At 31.2% G+C, this 6,887-nt stretch overlaps 1 long non-coding RNA gene across 2 annotated transcripts; it reads left to right on the top strand.

Moving 5' to 3' along the window:
- Window positions 1-1,898: 1,898 nt before the first annotated feature.
- LOC124888688 lies at window positions 1,899-5,719 on the top strand. Of its 2 annotated transcripts, none has more exons than XR_007047369.1 (2): window positions 1,899-2,110; window positions 3,737-5,719. It is a non-coding gene; the product is annotated as an uncharacterized LOC124888688 (long non-coding RNA). The 2 variants fall into 2 exon arrangements; XR_007047368.1 differs by having other exon boundaries at window positions 3,718-5,719.
- The last annotated feature ends 1,168 nt before the right edge of the window (window positions 5,720-6,887 follow it).

Below are 6,887 nucleotides of genomic sequence, written 5' to 3'. Positions count from 1 at the left end.
TTCTTGAAATATTATTTACTGAATTAATCATACATTGATGGTCATACTAATTGTAAGTATATTAGTGATATCATTGAGAAATATTATCGAATAATGTATTTACATACTAGGGAGGAGGGGCCTGTGTTAGCACGACCCTAACATTGATTATATTTTAAGTAATTTAAAGTTAAAAAGTAAATACTCGAAATTTGAAACCAATCAGATATAAATTGTAAGTATGTATGATAAGTTGAGAGTCGTTTTAAGTCATTAACTATTGTAATTTATAATATTTTTTAATATAATTTTTAAATAATATATGTTACTCTCGTTGTTCAAACTTTTATGGCATTGATGGTCAATTACATTTTAAAATAATTTAAGTTTTTAATTATTGTAATTTATAATAATTTTCTTCTACCCAATTTAAGTGGCATTGATATAATTTCGAGAGTTAATCAAATATTTTATATCTTTCAAATTTTTTATATTGTTAGTTATTGTGATTTATAGTATTTTTACGTATTTTTATGAAATATATAACAAATTATTTTTTTAGATACTTTAAGTTGTTAACTTATAATACTTTTTATGTAATTTTCATATCATAAATGTTACGCTCCTTGTTCAAACTTTTGTGGCATTGACAGTAAAAAATATTTTAAAATAATTTAAGTTTCTAATTCTTGTGATTTATAATACTTTTTCTTCTATTTTAATTTAAGTGGCACTGATATAATTTCTAGAGTCGGCCAAATTTTTTTTATATTTTAAATTTTTTAAGTTATTAATTATTGTGATTTATATAATTTTTTAAGTATTTTTTTAAATATATAACAAATTAAAAAAATAAGACAAAAAAATTAAAATGAAGAAAATAAGTTGAGCCATGAAAAAATACCAATGAAGTTGTGACAAAGAAGGGATGTTGACATTTAAATTTTTTAAATTATTAATTATTGTGATTTATATATTTTTTTTTTTGAAATATAGAAGATATTAATTTTTGTAGATATTTTAAGTTGTTAGATATTGTAATTTTATAAGACCTTTTATTTCAGTTTTAAATAATATATATTATTTTCTTGTTCAAACTTTTGTTGTATTGATAGTCAATTATATATTTTAAATAATTTAAATTTTTAATTATTGTGATTTATAATACTTTTTCAACTATTTTAATTTAAGAGGCACAATGCTTAGATAACCATAATATTTAATTAGGGATGATATAATAATATCACTATTAAAGCAGCGAAACAAACATGTCTTAAACTGACTTGCAACAACTAATTAGAAGTGATATAGTAAAATAACACTGAAAAGTACTTGTGAAAAATATTTATGTGGGACTCATATAAAACATCAAGTTAATTTAAAATATCAAGAGTTAAGTCGTCATTTAATTTCTATTTTACCTTTTTTATTAAATTTTTTTTTTTTTTAATAATTAGATGACTTATAATAAGTAAATTTATGGTTGAAACAGATGAAATATACATGTCATAAATTTTCTTATCACATTTTGCATTATAAGAGTCAATTTGACAAATCTTCGAAGCTAAATTTATTTATATTAATTTAATTTTTAATTTAAAATTTAGATGTTAGAAAACAATAAGAAAAATATTATAAGATGTACTATAATTATTTTTATATTAATATGATAAAAATACATCTTAAAATATTGATGAAAAGGCAATCCAATTTTTAATTATATTTTAAATAAGTATTTCAGTACTTAATTTTAGTGACTGATTCAGCTATATTTTATAAATATAATTATTAGCTAGAGGAGTTATTTCGTTTAGTAAAAATAATTTTTTCAAGGATTTGGATAAAATTAAGAAAAAACAAGTGTCTTATTTTCCTGTAACCCCATTATTCCCACCATTATCCCCCCCTCCCCCCCTCAACCCAAACTTTTCACAATAGAATTTAGGTTTAATTTAATTTGTATGGAAAATTTTCATTATCATCTTCCTCTCTCAATTACGGCTAAAGCTTCCAAAATCACCCTACATTCTCTTTGAAAAGCAAGATATGGTTATCTTTGCTTTTCTCTTTTATCTATGAGTTGATTGTTCTTCTTATCTGATCGTTGCGGGTATAAGCAGTTACAAATAAGGTATAAACTGACTTCTCATATGGTGCTTAATATGACTATGGCTTTTGAGGCCTGTATTTTTTATCATGTCCTGATATATTAAGTTGGATGTACTGCGTGTTTTTAGAATGTCTACTAGTAGTGGTGACCACTCTTTTGATATACATGAGCGATTGGAGATTAGGGCAAGATGTAAAGAGGTGATATTAGCTATTCAATTATTTCATAATATTTGTTATAGTATATCCATGGAATAACCCAACCTGTTTTGGACTGAGGCCTAGTTGTTGAATAATATCCATGGAAGTAATGCACTAATGCTGGAACTAATTTGAGAAATATTTCATGGCACTTGGGGGTTGTTTGATTTGTGAACAATTTAAATGTAGATTCTAAATCATGTGTCGTAATTAAACTACTGTATTTAAAGTAAATACTACAGATACTATTTAAAGTAAATACTATGATACAACATAGTATTCCGTGGGTCTATCGGAAACAGTCTCCCTAGTTTACAGAAATAATTAAACTAGGAGGATGCCATATTTAGGTGCAGAATCTCGACGACAGTTGATAGAGAAAAGTATTACTAAACTTTATTGAAAACGGAAGGGGGAAACGAGACAAGGTATAGAGGATAAAGAGGAAGAAGATAAGAGAAAAGAAGTGTGTGGATATTTGAATACAGACTGGAAAAAAAAAAGGACGAGGAAACTAAATAGAGAGGAGAAGGGACAATTATGCCTCAATCTCATACTAGTTGGGTCAGCTAGTAATCCTCTGTGTCCAGTCACAAGGTTTTGTTGCCTTCTCACTCACTAATGGTTCTGAATATCATGTATCTCAGATATCTAAAAAGTTTTAGATCGTGAGTTCATCAATGTACCTAACAAACTAATGGCAAACTGTAGGTTATATCTTATTGTCAAGCATTTGTTTGCTGCAAATGGTATCCAAGTTTGCTTATGATGTTATTGGCGTTGGCTATACTGATTTTACTAATGTTTAGGATGATCCATGTAATGTTTAACAGTAGGACTTACCACCATTCTATCTCTTACTCAATTAAGTGTTGAGAACTGTAAAAGGAGCACAGTGTGTAGCCATTTCATGTTTTATGCAAAAACCTTATAAAGCTATAATATCCAAGGCTTAACCAGCTATAGCCTATAGTAAACAAACCACGTTGAACACCCATTTTCTTGCGTCATTGTTTACTTTTACACTTGAGGCTTCATTCCTTTTTAACTCTATAGGTGTTAATAGCCGTCTAAGATCAATTGTCCAACTTACGCTTTTTAGTTGGTCCGTTTGTTTCTGAAATGATTGTATGCATAAGTGCTCTAGCTTCCACGGCATACAAATATTTCAACTAGTACATGTAGGTTGCATTTATTCTTCTATGTAGGGGTGCTCTAAGCCACTACCTGATATTACTATATTCTTTATGTCATGGTTATTTTTGTATTTATTCCTTGTAGGTTGAGGAATCAAACATTAATAAAATTAATTTGGAGGAATCAAACATTAATAGAATTAATTTTGGAGGAATCAAACATTAATATGTGGCACTTCCTTGTATTACATCATTATTTTGCGTATCTGTTTATGTTGTCCGCAAAGTGCAGATTCATATAATGTTTTTAGGACGAGTTAAGATGTAAACTGAGTTGCATCTATGCCTTTTTTCTCTTCTATTGTCTTCTTCTTTGTGGCGACTGCTATGTTATATTGTTGATGCCGTGATAGTAGCAAGGTATCTTCGTGCAACTCTTGTAATCCCAGACATCAGGGGGAGCGAACCTGGGGATAAGAGGTTTGTGTTCTCTATTCTGTTTTCCTTATCTTGTCATTCTTGTAGAGTTCTAGTGTTTTTTCAAATGAAAATGATTCACGAAATTTAATGTGTGTTTCTATTGTCATTGATTGAGGTTACTTGAATTATTCTTTCTGTATTAGCCCTTGTAACATCACATTTTTCGTGCCTGATTTTCCCAGATAGAAACTAGACGCTCACTCATGAGCCATGATAATGCACATATTTCTATTTTCAGAATCTCCATTATTTTATTTTCGTATCTGTTCCTCTATTTTTCTTTTTTTCACTCCAGTCCCAGTTTGAAAGAGCTTGTCAATGATCACTAAAAAGATGATTGATCATGCACATGGCACGATGCTCTGCCAAGTTTTTCTGTGTCTTCTACTTCTCCTTTTCCGTTTTGTGCATTTGGAGCAGTTTTAAAGGCCCCACTCGGGGAATGCTTAATCACTGAGCTAAAGTAGTGTAGAGTAAGTGCTTCGCGTTTCTTTGACAGGCAGTTTACTGCAGGCAACAAGCACACCTCAACGCCCACAAACTCTCTCTCAATTAATTGCAAAATTTCAATTCTTTGGTCCATAAGATAATTATTTGTACTTGTCATTATATTTTTCTCATTACATATGTTATGTGTATATGTGTGGACAAGATTGTCCATTAAATGCACTTAAAGCCCCAACAGACACTTCACACTTTCTTACGCTTTTTCCCTCCCGTAACTCTGGAGATTGAGTTTTGAGGAGGACACTAGATATGACCTTCATGAGCCATTTTCCTAGTTGAAGTTTCTTTTTGCTGAACTATACCATTTGGGGTCTCGAAATACTAGAGGGAGGTGATTAGACATGACATGGAGCAGCTTCAGCTTACTAAAACAACCTCTCTGCTTCACTTGAGTTAGTGGTATGGTCTACGTACACTCTACCCTCCCCAGACCCCACTATGTGGGAATACACTGGGTATGTTGTTATTGATTACGTTACCTTTAGCTTGCTAGCTGGGATATATATATTATATATAGGCCTTATTTGTTTGCACTTAATGGATGTCTGAATCTGAATGATTCAGACTTCAGACCATTAAGTGCATTTGTTTTTCATTAAGATTTTGCCACTTAATAGGTCTGAATTGGTCATAATCATTCAGATCTAAAACTAAGTCTTAAACATTAAGAGGCATTCTTGTGTTGGATAATATTCACCACCACTCTAACCATAATCATCAGTCACCACCAATTACCTCTACCACCACCACCATTGTCAACCACCACCTAGCCCCCAACCACCTCCACCATTACAACCACCATTCATAATCATAATTGCTACTAACCACTATTTTCAGTCTCTTATCACATCTACTACCTCCATTATTTTAATTACACCAGCCGCTATCACAACCGTCAACACCAACGCCAATGCCAGTGCCAGCACCACCACCATCACCAACCACTATTGGCCAATCTCAACTGCTAACCAACTCATCTATCATAACTACCGCCATTACTAACTACTACTAACACATCATCAACATCCACACATTCTTCAGCCACCACCACCATTGTAATCGATGTTGCCACCTCTATCACTGCTTCAACCACCATCATCGCTACAATATATCTCTATTAATAATCATTTTCACCATCACAACTAACATCATCTCCACCATCACAGCTAACAACTAAGTTTCTCGGACTCGGGAGCGGGTATCCAATATGGGTACGGATCTAGAAGTCGGATCCTTCACGGTCTCAATTTAAAGATTCGACAATATGGATCTAGGGATGGATACAGGTGTGGGGATTCGGCGAAAAATAATTTAAATATCTAAAAATAGAGTTATAAAACATAAATCATGAGATATTATGTGTAAAACTTGAGGAGAAAATATTGCTTAAGAAAAAAATCCTAAAAGGAAATAAAAAGAAAAGCAATAGCATAGAAATTTTTATATACAAGGTATTCTATTTTCTTCAATTTCACCTTAGCTTTAGATTTGATTACAAAATTTATTAAATCTGTCCGGACTTTTCCAGTCTATTTTGGTCAAAGTAACCAAAATCGATTGACCAAATTGGGAATGGATCCCACACCCATGTCGTGTCGACATGGGTGTGGCACCGAAAGAGAAGAGTCCGAATAAATTAATCTAACAACATCTCCAACTACCACCAATACATCGTCAGCCATCATATGCATTCATTTTTCAGCTATCACAATCTACACCTCCAACTACGAACATCAACCAACTTCACATCACTACCACGACCACTACCAATCGCCACCATCATAATAATCACTACAATATCAAAAATTTATTCAACCACAACTATCACCACCAACATTACTAATCAGTAATTTCAATCATTACCGCCACCACTACCATTACAAACCATCTCCATTATCACTAATAAATATAAATATTTTTTTAATAAAATAATAATTTTATTATATTTAATTAAATATTTTTCTAATATATAATTATTTTTATTTGAATTATATTTTTCATTATATATGCAAATAAATAAATTTTGCATATTCAAATATTGAAAAACAAATAGTCTTAACCATTCAGTTTTCAGATCTGGAGACAACATCTTAATCATTCAGATATGCATTAAGATTCAGACGTCTGAATCTTAATAAAAGCAAATGCAGCCATAGTGCATGATATAATATATGAACTATATATATATATATCATTTAGGTAGGAAACTGAGTCCCTATACTTAAACCATTACTTAAGCCATTACTGTTGACATCAAAATGAAGTTGGCAGAGGAATATTGTTGTTTAAGATTTCCTTTCATTGTGAAAAGTATGTTCTGAACATTTAGTTGGGCCCCTTGACTCTGGGTTTGAGGAATTTAAAGTTGACAGAGTTGGTGGCCAAGCAAGGGAAGTCATACAATTACCTGAGACCTTAAAATGGCTAGATATTGATCCACTCTATGATCAACTGCTGACACAAGTTGTGTCCACT

Source organism: Capsicum annuum, chromosome 11 (genome assembly GCF_002878395.1).
Source record: "Capsicum annuum cultivar UCD-10X-F1 chromosome 11, UCD10Xv1.1, whole genome shotgun sequence".
Lineage (NCBI taxonomy): Eukaryota > Viridiplantae > Streptophyta > Magnoliopsida > Solanales > Solanaceae > Capsicum > Capsicum annuum.
Note: the sequence above shows the minus strand (reverse complement) of the source record. Positions and strands in the feature narration are given on the sequence as shown.